This window comes from Mauremys mutica, chromosome 7 (genome assembly GCF_020497125.1).
Source record: "Mauremys mutica isolate MM-2020 ecotype Southern chromosome 7, ASM2049712v1, whole genome shotgun sequence".
Classification (NCBI taxonomy): Eukaryota; Metazoa; Chordata; order Testudines; family Geoemydidae; genus Mauremys; species Mauremys mutica.
The window spans coordinates 41,474,557-41,501,995 of record NC_059078.1 but is presented as its reverse complement, the minus strand read 5'-3'; the positions used below and the strand labels follow the sequence as shown (position 1 = coordinate 41,501,995).

The window sequence follows — 27,439 nt, the reverse complement described above, 5'->3', positions numbered from 1 at the left end:
CACTGTTCATATATACTATACATATGCTTGTAAGACATTTTTCCAATCTTACTCCTTTGTACAATTTGGGATAACTTAACAAATAAGCATGCTGACTATAAAAGGAAGGTTTAGGCTGTATGGAAGTGCTTTATCTGGACAGATTAAAAGTATGTCTAGGCTGGTGTTGACAGTGTCCTACATATCCAATGAAGAATGATCTTGAAGGAAAAATGAAGGTTAAGTCTGTGTGTGTTGTAAGGGAAATTTCTACAATCTCAAAATAATAGCTTCAAAAAATGAAAGATTATGTATTTAAATTGGCAAGTTACTTTACATTGAATACAGTCACTCTCTATTTTCAATACAGACAATGCCACTTTTTTTTGCCTGTACTTTTATATCTGTCACTGGCAGTTTGACTCTCCAATTGGTATACAGGTGCCATTAGAAGCCTTTGAATTGTCTTGCTGGCAAGACATTGTAATGCTGCGTTATTTGTACATTAACCTAATGAGAGAGACGTGTAAAATTACTGAAGGTAAATCAAATTACTTCACTTTTACCTATGTTTAGCAAGAAGCTGTGAGTCATGGCTGGTACTTCTTTTTGTTAACCTTGTTTGAGACAGCAGTTCATTCTAAACTCTGAAATGACAAATTAGCACTCAAATATTGGTGCAACTGGTAAGTGTTTTTGTAGCCAAAAGTAGAAGTCAAGGCAAATAGCATTGCATGGGGCAGGCTTTCATTTTGAAGGAACTTAGTGGAATATGCCTGATAGTAGGCTGCACATGGAAAAGATGGGTTTAACTGTGGTAAGATTTAATTAATTAGTCTGATGTTTATTATGCCCTCTAAGATTTCTGCTCAATGTGTTAACTAATAAATGATTTTCCACACAGTCGAGCTTGTACCTACGTTGGGAGGAGAGGGGGGAAGATAGCATGTAAATATATAGGGTAAATTTTCAGCATGGATGATATGGGCACCATCTGCATGTAGAAATTATCCAGTTCTGCTGAAAATGTTTCTTCATATGGTTACAAAGCCTGATTTAACTCTTTTCTTGTATGCTTGTAGAAATTGTTTTGAATGAGCTTTCTTTGGAAAAAGGTAGAGCCATGAATTAACCAGTTTGGAAAGACTAATCTTTATCACCCAGAGGTAGCTGCATGCATATCAGTGGTCACTAAAATTATGCTTATATTTAGTAGTTAGCACAACACTTGGATATGAAATTGCTGTGTCAGTGTGAGGCGGTGGTATTAACAGAGTTTGCTTTATGCTTGGAATTCAGTGTAGAGTAAAAGAATGAAACTAAATGGAAGTGTAACTTCCTGAATTTTGAAAGATTTTATTTTGATGGTGGAATGTGTAGCTGAGAAGTGAACTCTCAAGCAGTGAATTTTGCTAATAAGGGAGCCCACAAGAAGTAATATGTATTTTCAATAGATACATAAACATAATAATTCAGAATTTCTGAAAATGTCCTGATTGTGATTAAAGTCAAGATTTATATATTCTTTAGGTCTACTAATCCAGACTGCTTAGTTGAAAATCCTCCTACATGAGTGATCTACAGTGAACACTAGATATAATAATGATGGACCAATTTTTGGTACCAAAGATCAATTTGCCCCATTCTCTGCCATCTCTTCCCAAGTCTTTGGTAGACTGCAAAGTGCAGCAGCAGCAGCATCATGCTCCTACTCTACAGTAGCTAACTTCAGGCTTCTGTAAAAATTTCACAAGGCAAGAAATACTGTACTTATTTATTGGAATTTTACTGAAGCTTCCTATAGTAGTGGTGCCTGTACTGGCGCAAGGTCCTATTTCTTGGAACCAGAGTGCAATTCAATCTCTTTGACAACTCATTGGTCTGAGGAAAGTTTCCGCCAGCTAGAGAAAAACACTTTGATGCAATCCAGATGGTGGGTATTAGATTGTCTCCCACTGTGAGTGTTTCTGATGCCTTGGAGGGTGAGGTCATTTTACTCTAGTCATAATTTTTACTGGGTTTGGAGGTTGCAATTACCCAGGTCCTCACAAAGGCCTACAGTCAGTCTTCCTTCTGTAAAGCTATCATTGGCCAAATTTCAGTGGCACATTTTGGGGAGGGAGTCCTCATAGGTATATCATCATAGACCTAAAAAAGTTGAAATAATGTCATTTACTCAAATGGTTCAAAGTGGACTCCATGGGTCTGATCCTCAGCTGGTATAAATTGGTGTAGTTCCAGTAATTTCAGCTGTGACTAGTGATCCTGACATTCCATTGGACGCCAGATGCATTCTTAATGGATGATCTCTTCATCTTGGTCCAAAGGGGGATTATATGTTCTCCCTGTCAGTCACAGGTACATATATACTAGATGACTCTCAAAATCCAGAAACATAAGACCGGAGGCGCACACTTTTAACCACAGCTTGGATTCAGAGAGTTTGGATCACAAACCTGCTCAAGTTGTCAATGGCAAAACTTGGCACAAATCTCTGATCTTTTGTTTCCAGGACCATCTTATCCTGACGGGTTGCTTTGTGAGTGGGTGTGGTCCCGAAAAACAAGTTATTAAAGTCTAAAAGAGCAAATATTTGCAATGGACAAACTGGATTAAAAAAACCAACCTTCTCTTCCCCTGCTTTTGCTTATTTCAGAAGAATCTTCAATACCTTTTGAAGGTTTTAAAAATATTTAGTTAACTATTTTCCATTATTTTTGCGTATACCTGCATGTCTCCATACTAGTTGGGGTCAGAATTAGGAGTAGTTACATACTACGTGGGATTATGTTTCTGCTTTCGGTAGACTGAAAAGTCTCTTGAGATGTAGCCAGATTCAGATGTATTGAAATTTGCCATTTTCTAGAAACTACTTCTGCCTGTATTGCCAGTTAGGCAGAAATTCTCCTTAGTGTAGTTGAGGGTTTTTAGTCACATGAGTCTGCAGGTGATGTGCTACTTTTCTTCAGTAAGCCTAAACACAAGATTGCCTGTTGATTTCAGTGCTTAGCATTCACAGTAGTGTAATAAGAACAAGATCAGATGGGTGACCACCTGTTAGTTATTGATTTCCTCCAAGTTGCCACCCTATTGTTTCCCTATTAGTTTTAGTGTTCCTTCTCGGAGTCTGTCTGAAAGGCTTTATCTCCTAACTAACAAGATGCTTCCTCCCGCCCCAATCCCCCAGCTGTCTGGCTGCCCTCCTTGCCAAAGGGGGGAATCCCAAGAGATTCCTATTCGTACTTTTTTGCCCCACATTTTCTAATAATGGTGATGAAAATGATACCAGTACTTTGCACTTCTGTAAGAATCTCCAAGTGCCTCATAAACATTTAATTAATGAACTACAATGGAAAGTAAGTTTTTTTATTATACACACTCCACAGATACAGAAAGCTGACACACACAGCAGTTACGTGATTTCACCATGGTCACACACAAATCAGTGGCAGAGAATGGAACAGAACTCAGCAACCTGACTCTCAGTTCTGTTCTCTAACCATTTGCCCACATGTTCTATGACTAGGAGTGTACTTGGCACTCTATATAGATTGTAAATGGTCTGTTCAAAATATATCACAGGTAAGGACTATAGGGTTAAGTTTAAATTCTCTGAGAATTCTACTAAGCCTAGTGATATAGTTTAGAGGCAGCATTACTGATCTTTCTATTGATGAGACATGGACCTCTTCATGAGCCCCTTGGTAGGAGACTTTTGCAAGGACTTGCCTTCTTTTACTAGGCGCTATAGGCAGGATACTTTCACCTCTACACATGAAGTGATTGCTGCATTTCAGAACTGTATCCCTCCCCCAAAAACAACCCTTTTTCTCTTTGTAAGAGACTTATAGTCTGATCCCTTCAGCCCAAATTTCTTAACCTATAAACATTGTACTGCATCTGCAGCAGTGTGAAGTTATATAAATCCAGAATGTCCTTCCCTGATTAGATCTGTGGTATGACCCTATGTATTTTGTTTCATTTGGGGATTGAATTTCATATTCTAGTTTCAGAGATCATTTTACAAAGTTAGTTTATGATGTTTTTATTGTTAGGATCTTCTTTGTCTCTGAATGATATAGAAATCTCATCTGGGGACAGAGATGTGAGACTGCGGGAGAAAAAGATTCTTGGCACTAAAAGTTGTCAGTTCTTTTGTGCTACAGCCTGTCATGTAGGTAACAAGAGCTGCAGCTTGGGTTGGTGTATCTGAGGTGCAGATACACGATTCACAGGTAAAACCTGTACACTCTTATTGTAAAAAGGGACTAGCTACTTTTCACCATGCATCACAGTAGTTTCTCTACTGTACCTATTAGAGGATATTGTAAATAATCAAAATATTGAGTGGAAAATACAAGCATGAAACCTGTTATTTGCTTGTTCTTTCCATAGGTCTTCCTCTTCATTTTGGAAACTATTCCTTGAAGTCATGGGTTCCATGATTGTAACTTTTATAGATGCCTGCTTTCCATTTCTTCATAAAATGGTAACTCAGTGCCTACCCCACCAAGAGGACAAGTGTACCAGATATATTATTTTCATGCCTTTTCTTGTTTAAGTTGTTACCCACATCCAAGCAGTTACTAAAGAGAAATGAGGAGACTCAAAACTTTAAGGTCACAAAAATTGAATGAAAAGATGTTTGCTATATTTTATATTTCTTCCTAAAAGGATTGTGCCCTTGTACTTGAAAAACAGAGTATCTATATCTTCACATATTTGTTTGAATATGCACATGGGTATGCACAGTTTAACTCTGAGAGGGGAATGAACTGAAATTGTATTGAAAATGTGAATCAAACTCAAAGGGGATATGATGAATTTTGGAATATGGGTTTCAAGTTTTTATGTACTCAGTGCATAAATCTTGTGTGGAGTACTTCTATGCTGTTTGCATATATTAGAGGAGTTTAGTATAATTTAACTGGTTAAGCAGTCTATTGTAAACACATTACAGCTGTTTTTCTGGTAACTTATTCTGAAACAGGAAATAAAGAAATAGTGAGCTAGTGTGTCACAAGTCTGGTACAAACCTGAGAATTTCCATGGAGTGCTAAAGTCAAGAATAAGGCTCAGGTTACATGTGCAATAATTTAGTGGATTTCTACAATGGGAATTGAAAACACTGAACTAGTTATTTCTGCTTAAATAAGATTGGGGTAAATATGCTTTCAGTTTGGAAAGTATGTTTTCAGCATGAAAGATTAGCTAGACTTGGCAGTTTCTCTTTGAGACTGACAGTGATATTATAATGATCTTAATTGGCTCATTCCTGGCCAACCCCACCATGAGGTCAGCCACTGGGTCCAAGAGAATGTCAGGTAGGCAGACTCTCTGAAATCCTCTAGGGATGTGTCCCCAGCTGACATACATTCTCAGCAACTAGCTGGATCTCCATGACTGACCTGAACGGTTATCCTGGACCAACAGATGAGGCCACTAACAGCTAGGAAGAATGCAAAGGTTGTTACCTAGCAACTGGTTAGACATCCCCATCATTCCCCATAGATGAGGCCCTTGTGTGGAAATACTGATAAGATAACTGAGCAGAGAGGTGGGGCAGAAGGGTATCCTAAGCAGGATATGTTTTCCTCATCGAAGACCCAAGACAGGCAACCAGGCCATTTGATCCTTACACTATACCGATAGGCTGCAATATAAATGTCTGTAGCTAGTGTTACAATTGTTGATCTTTCTCTTGTTTCTCTCTGCATCTTTTTCTCCCACAGCCCCAGTGAAGTTTGCTTTTTCTGCTGTGTGTATGTGGGTGGGGTGGCTTCTTTTTGGATGGGAAAGCCACCAGCTGCTTGAAATCCCTCCAGTGATTGCCACAGAGCTCATTGCTCACCTGGCACATTTAAAGGTGTTCATAAAGGGTTGTGTCACCGCAGTGCTCAGAGCAGTCCAGCAAGGAGACATTTTATGCAAGTATAGCAAACCAAGTAGATTAAGTAAATGTAACACGGTTCCTTGTACCTAATTCACAACTTTGTCTTTCTTAAAACAGGCAGAGCACGAGAGACAGAAAAAAGAAAAGCCCTTGTTAATCTTTCACATTGTTTCCACCTTTACTACTCTGTGAAAGATTTTTTTTTAATCTATTTGATAGCTCTGGGGTAGTCTCATGCCTAGGGCCCTACCAAATTCACGGTCCATTTTGGTAAATTTCATGGTCATAGGATTTTAAAAATAGCAAGTTTCATGATTTCAGCTATTTAAATCTGAAATTTCATGGTGTTGTAATTGTAGGAGTCCTGACACAAACAAGGAGTTGTGGGGTGGTCGCAAGGTTATTGTAGGGGAAGGTTTGCAGTACTTCTACCCTTACTTCTGCCGCATGTGGTGGTGCTGCCTTCAGAGCTGGGCAGCTGGAGAGCAGCTTCTGCTCTCCAAGAACTCAGCTTTGTAGGCAGAGCTGCTGCCAGCAGCAGTGCAGAAGTAAGGATGGCATGGTATGGTGTTTCTATCCTTACTTCTGCGCTGCTGCCTGCAGAGCTTGGCCCTCAGTCAGCAGCTGCCACTCTCCGGCCGCCCAGCTCTGAAGACAGCAGTGCAGAAGTAAAGGGTGCCATGATATGGTATTGCTGCCCTTACTTCTGTGCTGCTGCTGGCGGGGCTCTACGTTCAGATCTGGGCACCCGGCCAACAGCCACTGCTCTCCAGCCACCCGGCTCTGAAGACAGTGCAGAAGTAAGGGTGGCAATACCGCAACCCCCCTAAAATAACCTTGTGACCCTCCTGCAAATCCCTTTTGGGTCAGGACCTCCAATTTGAGAAATGCTGGCCTCCCCCATGAAATCTGTATAGTATAGGGTAAAAGCACACAAAAGACCAGATTTCATGGTCCGTGACACTTTTTCATGACCATGTGTTTGGTAGGGCTCTACCTATAGATAGACTTGGATTCCTATCAGGAATTCAGTGCCTGGAGCTCTGTTACAGTCCAGAGCAGAAAAGCCAGAAGGTGAAGTATGAATATTCACATTCAATTCAGCATTTATATTTCTTTTCTGAGGATAGATATAATGCCAAGAAAATGTCAAACACAACACCAAATTTTCTGCATCATAAACTTTCTGTTAAGAATTACTATAAATCTGTACTAGTATTTTCCCCTAATGCTGGCCAACAGGTTTATTTTTCAAAACATACACAAATGCCTCTGCCACCTTTCCATTGTTCTGTCAATGAACAGCATACTCCTATTGACAATGCCTCCTTCACTGACAAGTATTGGGCCTGGTCTACACTAGGCGTTTAAACTGATTTTAGCAGCGTTAAACCAATTTAACGCTGCACCCATCCACACAATGAGGCCCTTTATATCGATATAAAGGGCTCTTTAAACTGGTTTCTGTACTCCTCCCTGACGAGAGGAGTAGCGCTGAAATCGGTATTACCATATCGGATTAGGGTTAGCGTGCCAGCAAATCGACGGTATTGGCCTCCGGGCGGTATCCCACAGTGCACCATTGTGACCGCTCTGGACAGCAATCTCAACTCGGATGCACTGGCCAGGTAGACAGGAAAAGCCCCACGAACTTTTGAATTTCATTTCCTGTTTGCCCAGCGTGGAGCTCTGATCAGCACGGGTGGCGATGCAGTCCCAAATCCAAAAAGAGCTCCAGCATGGACCGTACGGGAGATACTGGATCAGATCGCTGTATGGGGAGGCAAATCTGTTGTATCAGAGCTCCGTTACAGAAGACGAAATGCCAAAGCATTTGAAAAAATCTCCAGACAGAGGCCACAGCAGGGACTCAGCACAGTGCTGCGTGAGAAGCGTAACGGAAAGCCAAAGAATCAAATGGACGCACATGGAGGGAGGGAGGGGGTACTGAGGACTCCAGCTATCCCACAGTCCCCACAGTCTCCGAAAAGCATTTGCATTCTTGGCTGAGCTCCCAGTGCCTGTAGGGTCAAACACATTGTCCAGGGTGGTTCAGGGTATAGCTTGTCAATTTACCCCCCCTCCCCCCCGTGAAAGAAAAGGGAAAAAAATCGTTTCTTGACTTTTTTCAATGTCACCCTATGTCTACTGAATGCTGCTGGTAGACACGATGCTGCGGCAGTGAACAGCAGTATCCTCTCCCCCCCTCCCCGGTGGCAGATGGTACAATATGACTGCTATCCATTGTCGTCATCAGCCCGTGAGTGCTCCTGTCTGGCCTCAGGTGAGGTCGGCCAGGGGCGCCTGAGTAAAAATAGGAATGACTCCCGGTCATTCCCAGTAGATGGTACAGAACGGCTGGTAACTGTCTTCATCATAGCAACTGGGGGGCTGAGCTCCATCAGCCCCCCCCTTCATGTCTAAAGAAAAGATTCTTTACTGCCTGGACTATCATAGCAGCTGGAGGCTGCCTCCCCCTCATTTTATCTCACTAACAAGTCAGTGTTTCTTATTCCTGCATTCTTTATTACTTCATCACACAAATGGGGGGACACTGCAATGGTAGCCCAGGAGGGTTGGGGGAGCAGGGAAGCAACGGGTGGGGTTGTTGCAGGGGCACCTCCTAGAATGGCATGTAGCTCATCATTTCTGCGGGATCTGACACGGAGCGGCTGTGCTCTCTGGTACACTGGTTCTCTAGCACACTTGTCTCATATTCTAGGCAGGACTGACTCTATTTTTAGATACAACATAAAGGAGGGAATGACCCGGGGAGTCATTCCCATTTTTGTCTTTGCACCCCCGGCCAACCTCAGCCAGGAGCACCCATGACAGCAGCAGACAGTACAGAACGACTGATAACCATCAGAGGATGGAGATGGATGGAAGGAGAGAGATCACTTGATCATTGCCTGTTAGGTTCACTCCCTCTGGGGCACCTGGCATTGGCCACTGTCGGTAGACAGATACTGGGCTAGATAGACCTTTGGTCTGACCCGGTACGGCTGTTCTTATGTTCTAACAGTCATCTCATCACCAATTTACAATGGCATGGTAGACGGTACAATATGACTGGTAACCATCTCTGCTATCTTGCAAAGGCAAATGAATGCTGCTTTGCAGCAGTGCAGTACCGCCTCTGTCAGCGGCATCCAGTACACATACGGTGACAGTGACAAAAGGCAAAACAGGCTCCATGGTTGCCATGCTTTGGCGTCTGCCAGGGCAATCCAGGGAAAAAGGGCGCGAAATAATTGTCTGCCGTTGCTTTCACGGAGGAAGGAATGAGTGACGACATTTGCCCAGAATCACCCGCGACACTGTTTTTGCACCATCATGCCTTGGGGTCTCAACCTAGAATTCCAATGGGTGGGGGAGACTGCGGGAACTATGGGATAGCTACAGGATAGCTACCCACAGTGCAACGCTCCAGAAATCGACGCTAGCCTCGGACCATGGATGCAAACCACATTAATGTGCTTAGTGTGGCCACGTGCACTCGGCTTTATACAATCTGTTTTACAAAACCGGTTTATGTAAAATCGGAATAATTCCGTAGTGTAGACATACCTCTACTAGTGACACTCTAGTCGAAGATGCATGACTATGAAAGGGTTTCTTTTGAGAAATGCATTTCATCTAGCCCTTGAACTGTTCTCATCTTATACAAATGAAATGATCTCCTGTATCACCTGTCTTATCATTACTAACAAATCCAAAGGAATCTTGAAAAAAGAACAAAGGCAATGACACCCATCCCACCAATCACAGCAACTCTCCTTTCTTTCCAAAAAAGTCTTTCCTCATGCCAGTGAATACAGACATGCAGATTGTACACCTAATTCAAGCACTGCTGAGCACTGGCGTATACAGACTCCTTTATTGTTTCATAGTTTTCCATTCATTAGTAGTGTTACACTACAGTGCAGAATAATGTTTCCAGGCAAGCAATAGGAGAGAGAAAAGTTTACAGTTGTCTATTACAGAAGGTGTTAACCAGAGGGCCATCAGTGCAAGAGAGTGGAAGAGAGAACAAGGGATGTCTTTATCTCTCAGTGTCCGTATTACGTACCACCACGCCCTCTGTGTGCAGGGGAAGCATGTTCTGTCGAGCTGCTACATCCGCAACTTGAGCGTGTGGAGGGAGGAGGTGAGTGTGGGCAGTTCCCTAGTGCACTTGGCAGTGTAGTTACACTGGTGTGCTAGGGAGAGTACGCAGTGACAGGTATACACCTGGTTAATTTACTCCTTCCCTGAAGCAGCAAGGAGACTGGAAGGGTGATTTGTGTCTGCCTCCCTCCCACATTGCTCTAGGGGCAATGGAAGAACACAGTGCCCCTTCCTAGACTGCAAACTCAGAGTCTACGTCATAGTTTGTAGAGACTGTTTGTCATGCTGTCTGGAGTGATTCACAACCATGAATTCCAACCTCAGTGCTGACTGTCAAAAGCAGGGCAGACACCCCAAAATGGTTATATGTTCTATAATTACATTTCACCAATCCAGTAACAAGCGTGAACTCCTGAAGCACTATAACCATCTTACCGTGGAGTCATGGACAGCCCTCTGGGGCATGCCAGTTTATCTTGCCACCCAGGCAAGCTGGACATAGTAATAGTTGGTTGCCATACACCAAAGATCTCAAAAGATTCAGGTTGCTTCCCAAGAGACCAGTGTCTTACCCCAGGTCAATCTGTACCTCTGATCTTACACCAAAGACAAGGCTTCTAGCCAGTCCTATAGTAAACTAACTGAAGATTTATTATTTAGGAGAAAGAAAGGAGAGACTTATTGGCAGGTTAAAGCAGGCAAACATATATATACACAAATGAGTTACAGGCTATGGTTTACAAAAGTGACAGAGTTGTAGTTACCTGTCAGTACTGTAATGTCTTGTAGGACTAACCCAGGTTGACCCTGGGGATCTCTGTTTTTGTTTCGCAGCTCCAACCCTTTGAAAAAGAGATAAAATGTCCTTCACTTCCTTCTTCCAGAATTCCAGCTGATGGGATGAGCCCTTTTGCATGTAGCCTTTTCCTGAGTATGAAGGGTCAATGTACTATGATGTCCAACAATTACCCATTTAGTTTTGATAGCCACCCTACTGAGCAGGAGACAATCCCTTTTGACAGTTTCAGGGCTAACATTTTTTACTGCTATAAAGCAGAAACTTAAATATTATTGTATGAAGTATGATAAAGTTATATAAGTGAGATTAATGCATGCAGCAATTTACAAGCATTTCGTAAAGTCTAAACAACTTGTTATAAGTTCAATACCCATCTTAACCATACTAACACACACACAGGAGTCAACAGTGTGATGCTGTTGCAAAAAAAGCAAACGTGATTCTGGGATGCATTAACAGGTGTGTGGTGAACAAGACACGAGAAGTCATTCTTCCGCTCTACTCTGCGCTGGTCAGGCCTCAGCTGGAGTATTGTGTCCAGTTCTGGGCACTGCATTTCAAGAAAGATGTGGAGAAATTGGAGAGGTTCCAGAGAAGAGCAACAAGAATGATTAAAGGTCTAGAGAACATGACCTATGAAGGAAGGCTGAAAGAATTGGGTTTGTTTAGTTTGGAAAAGAGAAGACAGAGGGGACATGATAGCAGTTTTCAGGTATCTAAAAGGGTGTCATCAGGAGGTGGGAGAAAACTTGTTCATCTTAGCCTCTAAAGATAGAACAAGAAGGAATGGGCTTAAACTGCAGCAAGGGAGGTTTAGGTTGGATATTAGGAAAAAGTTCCTAACTGTCAGGGTGGTTAAACATTGGAATAAACTGCCTAGGGAGGTTGTAGAATCTCCATCTCTGGAGATATTTAAGAATAGGTTAGATAAATGTCTATCAGGGATGGTCTAGACAGTATTTGGTCCTGCTATGAGGGCAGGGGACTGGACTCAATGACCTCTCAAGGTCCCTTCCAGTCCTATAGTCTACGAATCTATGAATAAGTGAGCTGGACTGGTTTCTAGCAATGAATTTGTCAGAGCTTGGCTGAGGCCTAAAGCCTTGGCAAGAGTCAGCACCTGGTTTGCTAGCATCACACCGTTATTAAGCAAGTCAGTTTAAAAGGTTGGAGTGAAGGAACTTCAGACGTTTCAACTGTGCATGTCTTTAGAACAGCCTTGAAAAGATTGCCAGTGGTCCATGATGTCAGCAAGCACCTTAGCTGTTTCCCATGTAAATAGCCTACAATAAAAGCAATATTTTTAATTCAGATACTATATAATTCCCAGTGAGCATAATATCATCCATAATGCAGCTATAAACCAACAGTTAATATAAGATGGTGGGCCAAAAAAAATGAGTTGCACAGTGTTTAATAATAATTGTGACTGTGATGGAATATTTGAGATTGTTGCCAAAAGTTTGCACTGCAGTGTGCATGTAATAAGAGAGGTACAAGTGGAAGAAAAGCTGATCTTGATTTTTTTTAAATAACTTTGCTTTTGATAGTTCATGCTAGTTTTGATTTCTTTCTAAAATTATTTTTATCTTCCTAAAAAGTGCAATTTTAATGACCCAAAGATCATTTTTAATGGTGAAGTAACACTTCAGCCTCCTTATCTATTGTCTCTCTGACGAGACTTCAACAAAAGTGCCAGTGGTGACAGCAATTTTTTTAAGCAAAGTGGACACCAGTCCAGTCCTGCACAGTGAATTTGGCACATAACAAGACTGCAGTCTAGTGTATTAGACATTATTGAGACTGGTGAGGCCTGATCTCCACAGGCCTCCATTGAGACCTCTTGAGTTAATTAAGTCCCAATTTAGCACAAGGCAAAGGTGATTGCAAGATTAGGACCTAAGTAGGGAAAAATTCTGTATCCTATCACTAACATCTCAGACTTCCAAGTGATTTATTTGGTGTCACAACCTACCTGTATTTAAATAATCAGTTTGCACATATACCTCAATATGCTTGCAAAATAGTAGCTGACTTTCATTTCAAGAAGTAGAATTAAAGACAGAATATACCCTTTTCACTACTGAGATGTTGTTACAGTCTATGGAGAAAAATACAAAGCAACATCTTTTAGAACTGTGAAGGGAATTCTTTCCGGCAGCTATTACAGGAAAAGACATGTCAAGTATCCCTTTGGTCAATTGATACAGGCCTGTGAGAGTTCTCCTGCCTTTCATCGAATGTTGAATTTCTAGTTCCAAGGTGAGACTCGCATGAGGAATAGACTCTCGTAGCCAACTCAGAGGTCTTCTCTCATTGTTCCCCATGCTATGCATAAGATTAGGGATAAGAAATGTTCACACAATGCTTCAGTGTTTGTCAAATCTTTCCTTATGTAAATCATTATTTTCATTCAGTGCTTATAACTAAATTACAGATATACTGTAAATGCTATGCTAAGTTGTTCTTGGTAACAATACTATAGATACTACCTTATAGTGTTACCGTCCATTAAATACAGTGTAGGCTAAGTTTATCACTTCCACTTTATACGCTCTTAAATTATAAGTAATTCTACAAATCATTACCACACATGTGCCAAAAATACAATATTCATTATAAAAGTGAGCATAAGCACTTTGGAGAAACGTTACCCTTTATTTTTCAGATTGTTGTATCAATGGTCTTAAATTTTTTTATTGGGATTGAATTTTTGAAAATTTTTAACGCTATTTTTTGATATTTAGTCCCATATTCTTTTTCTGTTCATACATTTTATTAAGAAGGGATAACACAACAATGAGGCAAATACAGAAGAAATTTTTAAGTCGGAATGGAAAACCAGGAGCAGAATAATATTCATGGAGTTTTTTAGGTCAGTTAATATAAAATGGCTGGATTAAAATCTGATCCAAAACTCAATAGGAAACTGTAGAAAGAGATAATGCAGTGGAAATTAATGTAATGAAATGGAAATTAACTCAGGCATTCAGAGCACATTCACTGAAATATAATCGTATAATATGCACATACCTGGACTCTGATTGGTTGACAGCCATCAGCAAACTAAGGTGCAGGGATTTCCACAATCACAGCACGTTTACTATACCAGTAATCACACTGAGGGTGCAAGTTTCTGTACAGACCTATTTAAATCTAAACAGTGAAAAAATTTTTTTACTGGTCCTGTAAGAAGTAGAGAAACTACATTTTTTGACTGATACTCGATTAAATAATACTAGGAGCAATGTGATCCCATCCTGCAAAAATGTCCTATTCCTTCAGAATGGTGAGAGGCCTCAATTTCCATTGATGCAAACTGGGTTGAGGGTTCTTTGCTCCTTGCAGGATTAGGCCAGTGGTGAGCAGTTAGGGTGTGTATTGATTGAAGACTGTATCTCTAACACTCAGTCCCACTAGTGCAATGGTTCTCAGCCAGGGGTACGTGTACCCCTGGGGGTACTCAGAGGTCTTCTAGGCATACATCAGCTCATCTAGATATTTGCCTAGTTTTACAACAGGCTATATAAAGCACTAGCGAATTCAGTGCAAACTAAAATTGCATACAGACAATGACTTGTTTATACTGCTCGACATACTATACTGAAATGTAAGTACAATATTTATATTCAAATTGATTTATTTTATAATTATGTGGCAAAAATGATAAAGTAAGCACGAGTGTGCTCAATAAAGTGCTAGTGTCCTGTGATATTTCTGTATTTTTATGTCTGATTTTGTAAGCAACTAGTTTTTAAATGAGGTGAAACTTGGTGGTACGTAAGACAAATCAGACTCTTGAAAGGGGTATGGTAGTCTGGAAAGGTTGAGAACCACTGCACTAGTGGGAGTCAGGTGCATGTATTGATGGCAGAAGAGACCCCCTCCCTCCCTTTAGGTCATAGTGGTTGAATCACTTTTTTTGGTTCTGGAAGAATTAAGTCCTCCAAACAGTGACTCTTGACAACACACAAACTCAGTTCTTGTGGTCTGGGGTTTTGACACTTGAAGATTATTAACATATTTAAATTTGTATCTGGATGACTGGAGAATATTTTTCACTTAAAAAAATTAATAAATATGTATAATATGTAAAACAAACCCTGCCTCAATATATTTTATACCCAAGAGACTGCATCATTTGAATTAGGCTTTTATTTCTGTAGGGTAAATAGTGTGCATTTCTTTATTCTCCATGAGTGTATTTCTTTAAAAACAAAAAAACCCAAAAACCTAAGTTATTTCTTTCATTATTTTGTGCTGTTAAAAGTAAGCCAGTGCTTTAAAAATGTATCCCTTGACAGACTGAAAAATAAGGTCACAGTTATTATTTGACAAATAGGTAGCTTAGAAGGTGGTATTGTTATTTCTTTGTGTTTTCCTGTCTGTTGCATCCACCTATTGGATTGACAGCCCCAAAGCTGACATTTAACCACAATATGAGCAGTGGCAATGCAGGCTTCTGCCAGCCTTGTTATCCTTCCACTGTGCCTCATACCTGAACTGGAATAATGGTGTGGGAGGCTAATCTGGTCTCCATGGTTTATCCAGCATATGGCCTCTCTGCTGAGGCAGCAAAAAAGGGTTCCTATTTTGATGATAGTTTGTTATATGAGTACAACCATGGGAATTATGCCAGCTTATTTCGAAGAGGTAACTGAAAAGCCAGAAGATGGTAAGGACCTTCGTAGGGTCATTACCCAGCTTAGTTATAGCTGTATTGGCAACTTCGTGATAAATATGTAATATGCTCAAATCAGCAGCTGTTCTGACATTACTGCAAGATAAACAAGGATTGGACTTTGTAGCCAATTAAATGCTGCAAATATTTTTATTAGAATGGCTGCATCTCTCAAATTGGCTACAATACATACTCAGCCACTAGTTCAAAATGCTGAGATGTTTTTGTAATCACTTGAAAAAACCTCCTCTGAAAATTATTTGTTTAAAAAATTCCTTTGCTGCTTGTTTTATTTATTAGAGACTGACATTTGCTGTGATCTTCCGCAAATAGAAACCATCAGGATTTTTTCTTGTATTGGGTCAGGCATTGTGCTTTGTGGCAAAAAATGTGAAGATGACAACAGATAAAATATACTTTACTGGATTCATTTAGCTGAAACCTAGATGCACAGGACCAATGACTATAAGAACATAAGAATGGCCATACTGGGTCAGACCAAAGGTCCATCCAGCCCAGTATCCTGTCTACCAACAGTGGCCAATGCCAGGTGCCCCAGAGGGAGTGAACCTAACAGGTAATGATCAAGTGATCTCTCTCCTGCTGTCCATCACCACCCTCTGACAAACAGAGGCTAGAGACACAATTCCTTACCCATCCTGGCTAATTAGCTGATTAGCAAGCACCCTAAAGGCTACAGTTGATTGTAAAGAGCATTTTAAGGCTGTCAGAGTATTGGGGTTGGGTTCTTCCATTAGCCTCTTAAATCTCATGAGGGAAACCAAAAGTTTTACTACTTGTCTGCCTCTAAGAAGTCTTATAAGGCTGGATGTGACGGGGCTGAGCGCATGCCCTGATGAGCCTCCAAGCTCTGTTGGAATGGGGTTGGAAGGTTTCCAAATTACCTTCCCAAACGTCCCTGTGTTCTTATGCATTTACCCTGGATGAGCCCTTCTGTTTTGGTTTCTTGTAAACTACTGTTAGCATGTAACTTTAGGGCTTTATAATGGCTGGGATTTGTTTGTAAGGATTTTTGCACTTTAATTGTTTATGTGAACTTGTAACCCTTTGAGTCAAGTTTATAAAATGGGACTGACGGTTCTTCTTTCTGTCCCATCTTAAAACAGACTAGCTGCTTTTTTTAAAATTATCAAACTATTTTCATGTTTTGGTCAAAGGTTTGGGACAATTCTCTTTTCTTAGCTCATTCATCTCTAGATTATATTTGTCATTGTGATTATAGAAAAAACATGATGGGGAGTGAATTCTCCTAGTAACACCTGTGAGAACAGCATGGAGCCAAAATTACATGACTGGGGTATTGAATTCCTGGATTCTCAGCTTAAAGGTGATCTAACAAAACAGCATATAATTAAGTATTAATTTTGCAAAGATTGAAAGGGATTTTGCAAACTATGTTTCCATTATTCTGTCTACCTAAATAAAGGAAAAGAAAAATGACTTAAATAAGGCTGCATGGCTCTTATAAAAATAATTTACAGAGCTTTAGATTTTAATATAGAAATGCTTTTAATTTTGGAACAAAATTCATTTCCTCCACCCCCCACTAGCAGAAAATCTATTCTGTTATTATGGGGGAATCTTTCTCATGTGTAGATATATTTGTGTGAATTTAGACCAATAAAGTTGCTTGAGAGGATATTTTGTTTTAATACTAACTAGTTCTTGTGTAAACATCAGATACTCTTAAGAATAATAAAAAAATAAATAAATTCAGGTTAGAGAACTCAAAAAAGATACGTTTCCTACCTAGTTTTTTTCTTGTTAATGTTCATGTTTGAAAATGTTTACAGGTATATCATTTATTAAAATGTAACGAAGATATCCATGGATCATTTGTTTCAACTTTATGGGCCAGATGTTTGGCTGGTATGTCACAGATGATCTAGTCAAGCTTCACCTGCTGGACTCTCATCAGACTCCTTTGAAGGGATCCCAATGTTGGATCCCTTGTGTTCTTTCCTTGGTGGGTCTGGAACAGTTCAGGTGCTTTGGATCTTGGGGCACTTAAGTGCTTTAGGTGCGGACCTTGAGTTTGGAACCTCTCTTGGGAGTGGACATTCCCTTGATCAGTTTGCCCAGGCCTGGAAAATAATACAATTTTCTCAAACTTCCCCAGCAGCTCTTGTACATTCTCCAAATTCTCACCAAAGGAGCAAACCTTTAATCCCTTAAAGGTCCCTTGGGATACCCAGAATCTTCTGTCTGCATCTCATGAGTTCTATTCTAAACCATAGTGCTTTCCCTACCCCACTTAGCCTTCTCTGATCTTGGCTGATTTGCAATGGCACAGACTCCCCTGCTATGAAAGCATGCCCATCTCTTTCTCTCTCCTGCTCAAAACTTTCTCTGTGGCTCCTGTGAATCTTACCTGACTCATCTAGAAACTGAGGTTTTAGAGTTTAATGAGAATACCTTGGATTCCTAGTTCTATGTTTGAGTGTTTTCCAGTCCCCAAACATCATCCCCCTGCAGAGAGGTGGGAGAAAACTGATTCTCCTAGCTTCAGCTAACATGTTCTCCCAAGGTGCTTCCATCTGAATAGGCAGCCATTACATTCTAATGACCCACAATTCTATCTGGTATTGGAGGGGGGGGGAGGGGGGTTATGATGCAGCTTTTAGAAGCAAATGGTGGATTCCACATACACTGGCACAGTCCATGATTCACTTTTCATAATAACTTCATACCATCAATCTGTACAGACAGATTCCCCAAATCATCACATGCATAAAATCACATATCTATTGAAATCACTGTAGCTAGGCTGTTTTACATCACCATAGAATCTAGCCCTGTGAGAACAAATGTTGCTTAGTTTCTGTATGCTGCTAATTTTAAAGCCTATTTTACAGTAAAATATATTGGATCAAAATCCTTAGTGGTGTAAATGGCACAGCTATAGAGAAAATTTGACCCATTATCTTTCTGATGTATGATCTATTCAGAATACTGGCAAATGCTTGATTTCAAGGAAATCTATTGTAGTGGTACTCACTCTGTTATGAGCCTGTACTTTACTGATGGGATATAACCAGTGATGAGCTGCCAAAATATTAACAACAGATTCCCTCCTCCTCACCCCACGAGGGGGTCATGGCCGCACTCCCCCCCCCCGGGACTCCTGCCCCATCCAACCCCCCATGTTCTTTGACGACCCCCCGGGGACCACTGACCCATCCACCCCCCTTCCCTGACCCCTGACTACCCCCTGCCGCCCCATCCAACCCCTCCTCTCATTCCTGATTGCCCCCCGGACTCCTGCCCCATCGAACCACCCCTTCTCCCTGTCCCCTGACCGCCCCTGGAATCCCTGCCCCTGACTGCCCCTCACCACCCCATCCAACCCCTGCTCCTTCCTGACTGCCCCCCCAGGACCCTTGCCCCCATTCAATCCCCCTGTTCCCTGCCCTCTGACCGCCCCAGCCCTATCCACCCCCCCACGACTCCCCAAACTCCCCTGCCCTCTTCCAACACCCCCTCCCTGCTCCCTGCCCCCTTACCACGCTGCCTGGAGCCACTTGGCCGGGACCAGCACCAGCACTGGTGCCATGGGGCCTGAGCCGGAGCCACGGAGCCGGGACCAGCACCGGCACCGCAGGGCCGGAGCCGGACCGGGCCAGAGCCGCGGGGGCTGGGACTGGCCGGGCCAGTGCCCGGGACCGGCCGGGCCGGAGCCGTGGCGCTGCAGGGCCCAACCCGGGCCGGAGCTGCAACCACAGGGCTGGGACCAGCACTGGTGCTGCGGGGCCTGAGCCGGGCCAGGCTGGAGCCGTGGGGGCCGGGACCAGCACCGGCGCTGCAACCACCGGGCCGGGCCCAGCACCGGCGCCGTGGGGGCTGGGACCAGCCCCAGAGCCGCGGGATCGAAGCTGGGAGCGCTCGGCGGGGGCCGGGACAGGACAGGGCTTGGGGCGCATGGCCGGGAACAGGAGCCAGGCCGGAGGGAGCCGCGGGGCCGGAGCCAGGGGCACTCGGCTGGGGCTGGGACCGGGCTGGGGGCGCTTGGCCGGGAGGTGCCAGGCTGGAGGGAACCGCTCTCCGGGACCAGGAGCTGTGCTGGAGGGAGCTGCTGAGCCAGCCGCACCTCCTCTCCCCCCCCCCGTGCCCCAGCTTACCTGCCTGCCGCTGCTTGTTCAGGGTTCACGCGAACATCTGATTCATGGGAAGCAGGGCAGGGGGAGGAGAAGGGGGCGGAGCATTCAGGAGAGGAGGGGGAAGTGAGCTTGGGCCGGAGCTTTTGTTTAAAAAAGCCTTTATAGAACCGGTTGTCCTGGAACAACCGATTCTAAAAGGCCTTCTAAATTTAACAACCGGTTCCTGCGAACTGGTGCGAACCGGCTCAAGCTCACCACTGGATATAACTCATGTAGGGCAAGATGGTGATAGCCTTACTCATGTTCAGTAGTACCTTATACCATGTGTGCAGGTCTGCTCTGCCAGGCATACTTCCTTCCCTGCTACACGGGAGGGGATGGAACTGCCTTCGTCAGTTTTCTACAAGTGGAGAGTTCCCTTATGCAAATAGAGTTCTCCACTGATCGTCTCCAGCTTTTTAAGTCCACTATGTACCCACTAATGCTTACATGGCAAAAAAGTAGACTGGCGTGTACTGCCTCATGTATTTGTACATGTTTGCAGAGTGTAGCAAATTTCCATAATAATGACTACATTGTGATAGTCCAATAAATGAGTAGTGTGACAGATGTGGCAATTAACTTTACTGAATTAAGTTAAACCTTATTGAATTAAGTTTCAGTATCTAAGGAACAGGGCCATCTCTAGGGGGATGCGGGGCCTGGGGCAAATCAGCCTGTATGGGCCCCCTTTAACATTTTTTATACAGGTGAAATCTGGTTACAGTGAACTGCAAGGTCAGCTGCTGGCTGCAGGTTAAATATTGATAGCACTCAGCTGTATAATTATAATGTTATATTGTAGTTCTTTTTTATAATTATAATGAAGTTCATATGACTAAAAAAACCCCCCTCACCAATCACGATCAGTGTCGCACTGCTTACATTCTGAAATCCACCTTCTTGGACTTGCAGCAAACTCACTTCCCAAGTGCATATGGTCCTACTGCCCTCAGTGGATTTGTTTTTAAATGTAATTACACGTGCAACACTGAGAGTATATGTCTCGGGAACTGTGGCTCTTGGAGGGCCTATATGTGCCCTGGTGCTGGGGGTCCCCAGGACCCTCCAACATGGAGGAGGGGCTCTAAGATCTGTTTTCTCTGGGGGCTAGGAGAGGAAGGGGAGGCGGAAAAGCAGATGGATGGAAGATGGTTCTGGTGAGTGGTGGAGAGAGCAGAGTTGTGGGACCCCAGGTCCTGGTACTGCAGGGAGGGGGACCCCAAGGCTGGAGAACTGAAAGGCAAGGAGGACCCTGAGGCACGGCAGTGGTAAGGGAGGTCCTGGCCTGGAGGTGGCATTGGAGGACCACACCCAATGCTGGGAGAGGGGAGAAAGGGCAGTGGAAGGGGGAGGTGTGGGGAACTGGGTGGCGGGACACCAGTGCTGGGCGGTGGGCAAGGGATGATGGAGACTCCTGGATGGCACTCACCTGTGCGAGGGGCCCCCCTGTGCTGGTGGAGGGTCCTGCCAGAAAAGGGAAGGGTCTGTCCAAGGCGGAAGTGCAGGGTCAGGGTCAGCCTGGGTAAGCCTGGTGGTTGTGGGGAGCTAGGATCCTGTGGTGGCAGGTGACGCCGGGAGCCAGCAGAGCAGGCTGGGGCTGGGTTGCTCACTGCTGATGCTGCCACAGAGACTGAGCCTGAACCCAACCCCCAGACTGAGTCCGAGGGGCAGCAGGCAAGAAAAAGAAATAAACGCCTGGGCCGGTGAGTGTGGGATGCGGGCTCACCACCTGCTGCTGGTGCCAGGCCCCCTGTTAGCTCTCCGGGCCACCCTGCCCACCACATCCTCCTGAAGTGCGGGGGGCCCCCAAAGCGTGGGGTCCAGGGAGGTTGCCCTGGTCTACCCTATGGACGGGATGGCTCTGCTAAGACTGAGCCTGAACCCGAGCCCCAGACTGAGCCCCAGGGGTGGCAGGCAAGAAAAAGAAATAAACGCCTGGGCTGGTGAGTGCAGGGCGTGTGCTCGACACCTGCTGCTGGCACAAGGCCCCCTGTTAGCTCTCCGGGCCACCCTGCCCACCATGTCCTCCTGAAGTGCAGGGGGGCCCCCAAAGCACGGGGCCCAGGGAGATTTCCCTGGTCTGCCCTATGGACGGGATGGCTCTGCTAAGGCGTTCATTGTATTAAAAATGCAAACGAGTTGTGGAATTGTATGTAACATCTCTAGGGAGGATACCTGACTAATGTAAACCTTGGGCAGTGTTATGAGCTTCAAAGGCTGATTTGAGACAATGTGAATTTTTGAAAGTTAAGTGGGTTTCCCAGGAATTCTCATGGAGAAAGTGTGTGCAAATATGTATTCTCCCAAGAACTCAGCCCTTGAAGCTTTGGAATGAGGGGGGGGGGGGGGCTTTGTCTTTGCTGATCACTTGTTACATGAGGACAGATCCAACATCCAAATGGGATAAAGAAGGAACTCTGAGATTCATGGGGGTGCTGGTTCTGAGGTAACAATTGTTAGGAACTTTTGACCACAGAGACAGAGCTTGTGTTTAGAGTCTGTTGTTTTTTAAAATGTTTTCTTGGTAATGCTTTTACCTTAAGATTAAATGTACTTGCTTAGAAAGAATTGTGTGGTAACTTAAAACCCTGAGCGATTACACTGCTCTTAGCTTTCAAAGAGAAAGCAAAGCAGAGGCACTGGTCTGTTTAGGCAGTCTACTTTGCTGGGAAATTCAATGTAGGCAGGAAGCTGTGCAGCCTGGAAACCACCCCCCCCAATAAGCAGGGAGAAAGATACAAGTGTCCAGCCAATAGAGGTGATAGCTGGAGATCTGGAAGCCTAAGAATTGGTGCCCTTGCCCTGAACTATGACATATATAGTACCTTTCTTCACTGGAATTATTAATTCAGCATGAGTTTAAGGTATTAGAATATGGCACTGAGATGATGGGTTAACATGATTTTTTTAAATATTCCTCCCAAGCATATTTAACAAAGCCATTATAGGGTTCACATTCAAATAACAAGGTCACCTGTGTTTAGTAAAATGACCCATGCAGACAGTTAAAATGTAGACACAGAACGTAATAGTTGTCTTGCTGTTATGAGTTACTTCTGATGGGCTGTAAGCTGACACCTTAATGAAATATTACTGACGAGTAACTATGTAGATATCTAAAAACTGTGCTGCAGTATTATGTTTTAAATAATGCTGCAATAGCACAAAAAAACCTCTGGGGTTAAGCATCTAAGGTTGGATTTCCTCTTAATGTATTTGTGCAGATTTTGCAACACACAGTTCAACAGAGGAGTAGGGTGCAATGGGTTCTCTTTTTACTAGGTGCAGAGCTTGTAGGTAATCCTAACACCAGTATGGTGTGGTGACATCCTAGTAACTCTTACTTTTCATAGTGCATGCACTTGCATTCTCTCTCTCTCTCTGTCCAATATCAATGCTCAGGTTACTGGGAAATGGGTATAAGGGCTGGTCTCCACTACAGAGAGATTGCTGCTGCAATCGATGCAGCAGGGATTGATTTAGTGAGTCTAGGGAAGCTCCACTAAATGGATGGGAGAGCACTCTCCAGTCGACCCTGGTACTCCAGCCTTCCAAGAAGAATAAGGGAAGTTGACGGGAGAGCATCTCCTGTTGACTCAGCGCTGTGAAGACACCGGGGTAAGTTGACCTAAGCTATGTTGACATCAGCTACGTTATTCATGAAGCTCGAATAGCGTAACTTAGGTCAACTTACCCCCACAGTGAAGACAAGCCTTAAGTAAAAAGGTCCTAGATGACGTGAAATTAAAGATCTCTTGTAAAGGTCACTTCTGAAACTCTGTAACAGATGCATTCATGCACAATTAAGTAGGTTTCAGAAAAATCTTTGAAGTATTGAAGACTCCTGGTGCATACTTAAAGAAAAACAACGACCAAATTTCTATTAAATATTTTAAATGAGGTGCTTTTCTTAAAGATGAAATTAAATTTTTAAACTGTCTTTTCAAATACTATATTTATTAGAACACAGTTAAAGTTCTATTTTATCTCCATCTGCCCCCAAGTTCTTTATTTCTCTGGCTCCACCTCTGTGGTTTTTATTTGTTTTTGAAGCCGGGGTTTAATTTCTTCTGCTCCAGCCATTCTTTGATTGTTCCTATTTTATTCCCTCATTGTAGTTTTCAACATGCTTCTGAGATGTCACACAGAGAAAGTTCAAGAACAAAGGAATCTTTTGTTTGAGAACCAGCTTTGTTTGGGGGTAGGAGGCCATCCCTCATTATAGGTCAAGGATAATTCACTGTTATCCTCTGCTCCTGATGCTTATTCCTCACCTGAAATCATGGTCTTCATAGACAATTATTTTGTGTGTGTGAGTGAGAGAGAGAGAGATGAATACTTGTGATTTTTAACACAAACTGTTTGATTGCAGATAGAATACTGTTGAGTATCTAATTATCTGGGCCAGGAAATTAAACTATTCCAAGAAACCTTCTATATAGGTATCTAAGGCCTGGTCTACACTAGGACTTTAAATCGAATTTAGCAGCGTTAATTCGAACTAACCGCTCAACCGTCCACACCAGGAAGCCATTTAATTCGAACTAGAGGGCTCTTTAGTTCGAATTCGGTACTCCACCCCGACAGGTGGAGTAACGCTAAATTCGACATGGCTAGCTCGAATTAGGCTAGGTGTGGATGCAAATCGAACTTAGTAGCTCCGGGAGCTATCCCACACTGCACCACTCTGTTGACGCTCTGGACAGCAGTCGGAGCTTGGATTCTCTGACCAGCCACACAGGAAATGCCCCGGGAAAATTTGAATTCCTTTTCCTGTCTGGGCACTTTGAATCTGACGTCCTGGCTGGACATCGGGGCGAGCTCCGCAGCACCTGCAACGATGCAGAGCTCTCCAGCAGAGGAGTCCGGCCAATCCAAGAATAGAAAGAGGTCCCCAGCATGGACAGACCGGGAAGTCCTGGATCTTATCGGTGTGTGGGGCGAGGAGTCTGTGCTGTCGGAGCTGCGCTCCAACAAGCGGAATGCAAAGACCTTCGAGTGCCAAATAATGTGATTGCTCTTCAAAGGTAACAAATTTGAAATAAGAACAGGAGTACTTGTGGCATCTTAGAGACCAACACATTTATTTGAGCATAAGCTTTTGTGGGCTACAGCCCACTTCATCGGATGCATGCAGTGGAAAATACAGTAGGAAGACAGACAGACAGACAGACAGGCAGACAGACACACACACACACACAAAACATGAAACAATGGGTGTTACCATACACACTCTAATGAGAGTGATCAGTTAAGGTGAGTTATTACCAGCAGGAGAGAAATAAACAGCAGCACTGCTCTGGGTACCCACATGGCCCCACAGTAAGCCAACATTTTTATGTCTGACTTAGAACAATGCTTCCTCAGCTCTCTAGCCGTCACCTTAAGCCCCCAACTAAAACCTCTCCAACCTATCCTGAAGGACAATCCATCACTCTCCTTGCTTACAGACAGCCCCCCAACCTGAAGCAGATACTCACCAGCAACCACAGACCGCACAACAAAAACACTAACCCAGGAACCTATCCTTGCAACAAGGCCCATTGCCAACTCTTTCCGCATATCTATTCAGGGGACACCATCATAAGACCTAATCACATCAGCCACACTATCAGAGGCTTGTTCACCTGCACATCTACCAATGTGATATATGCCGTCATGTGCCAGCAATGTCCCTCTGCCATGTACATTGGCCAAACCGTACAGTCTCTACGTAAAAGAATAAATGGACACAAATCAGACGTCAAGAATTATAACATTCAAAAACCAGTCGGAGAATGCTTCAATCTCCCTGGTCACTCAATTACAGACCTAAAAGTTGCAATATTACAACAAACAAACTTCAAAAACAGACTCCAATGAGAGACTGCTGAATTGGAATTAATTTGCAAAATGGACACCATTAAATTAGGCTTGAAAAAAGACTGGGAGTGGATGGGTCATTATACAAAGTAAAACTATTTCCCCATGTTTATTTTCCCCCAAACACGTACTGTTCCTCACAACTTCTTATCAACTGCTGCAAATGGACCATTCTGATTACCACTACAAAAAGTTTTTTTCTCTCCTGCTGGTAATAGCTCACCTTAACTGATCACTTTTGTTAGAGTGTGTATGGTAACACCCATTGTTTCATGTTCTCTGTGTGTATATATCTATCTATCTTCCTACTGTATTTTCCACTGCATGCATCCGATGAAGTGGGCTGTAGCCCACGAAAGCTTATGCTCAAATAAATGTGTTAGTCTCTAAGGTGCCACAAGTACTCCTGTTCTTGTTGTGGATATAGACTAACACGACTGCTACTCTGAAATTTGAAATAGATTCACAAAGTATGTGAAACAGAAAGCCAAATACTTTCTTAACTCTAGGATTACTTGTTGTGGTTTTTTTTTAAAACTTCAAATTTGTTAAATATTTCAAATTTATTTCAAATGTTATTCTTTAAAGGAGACTCATCTGAAGAAGAAAAAAAAGCATTTTGGGGGTCCTCCATGATACCGAGCACCAAAAAGGTCAAGAATCATCATTGCTACTACTGCTCCCTTTTAATTTTAAATACTAACTTTTTAGACCCCCAATTCAAGAAAGCATCTTGATTCAGTACAGCACTTTAATTGCATGGTTGTACGTAAGCATGTGCTTAAATGCTTTTCTCAGAGACTTAACCCCCCCCTTTTAAAATAATGGAGTAAACAATATTTTAGCTTTGAGTAAACATGAGATTGAGCTGGATTTGCGTTCAAGTGAAATTTGGCTTTTGCTTACCTCTTTCCTGGAGTAGCTTTTGATATTTTTCTCCCAAGTACTCATTGTTCACATGTACAGGACACAGTTGCATTTTGGCTGACTCTGTGCTTAGTGTACTAAGTACTTTTGAAGGTCACAGTGACATTTGGACTTTGAATAACTACGTAATATATTTATGGGTTACTTTAAGTCTTTTTCTAAGTTCCGTAGCATACTGTACAATCATGTACAGCTCCTTGCAAAGTGAAAATGAGCTGTTGTCTTTTTTGGAAAAATGACTGGCTGATACTGCACCATGCAAGTCAATGGGAGCTTTCCCATTGACTTTAGTGGGTGCTAGATCTGTTCTAAGAAAGGCTCTTAAGGGGCTCAATTCCCCCAGGTACTGAGCACTTGATTCCAGTTGATCAAAGCAGGAGCTTACCTTTAAGCTTGTGAGTTATCCATTGGGCTGTGAGTTCTCTGCATCTAAGTACATTTCAAAATACACTCCTGGTTTTTAAATGATTTTATATGTCCCATTTTGATTGCTTGAGACCAGTAAGAGATGAAATAAGCAATATCACTTTCATGTGCTTCCTTTAAAAATGGTTTTAAGTGTATGCTAAATTTTGTAATCACTCAAAAGCCTATACATGTTAGTTTAGGTAATCTGAATTTAAAGATACATGTGTATGAAAAGCAGAGCAATGAATACAGAAAAAATGTTCTTGCATAACTTTGTAGCTTAAACAAAATCCATCACCACTGGATGGACACTTGCCTTATCTTCTAGAAAGTAAATCCACTTGAGATGACTTTTATAACTTGAGTGCATGTTTAATACACCAAACCCAAAGTATTGGCAATATTACTACTAATGGGAAAATATTGTGTATAATTTTATATATTTATTTTTCTTGTGCATCTTTATAATCTCCCTGTTGTTAAAATATCCTGAATTTGGTGTTTTTTGGGTTTAGTGCCATATTTTGTATTTATATTATTTTCAGAAGTGTAGGCATTTTTTAAGTCTACATATAAAATTGTAAACATTTATATTTAATAATTGAATGAAACTACCCATA

The 27,439-nt window shown here is 42.7% G+C and overlaps 1 long non-coding RNA gene across 1 annotated transcript; it reads right to left on the bottom strand.

Annotated features, from left to right (window-relative positions):
• Window positions 1-11,734: 11,734 nt before the first annotated feature.
• On the bottom strand, window positions 11,735-26,451 carry LOC123374164. Its single transcript, XR_006581021.1, has 3 exons — window positions 26,391-26,451; window positions 13,815-13,937; window positions 11,735-12,064 (listed from the first exon to the last, which is right to left on the bottom strand). It is a non-coding gene; the product is annotated as an uncharacterized LOC123374164 (long non-coding RNA).
• Between the last annotated feature and the right edge of the window lie 988 nt (window positions 26,452-27,439).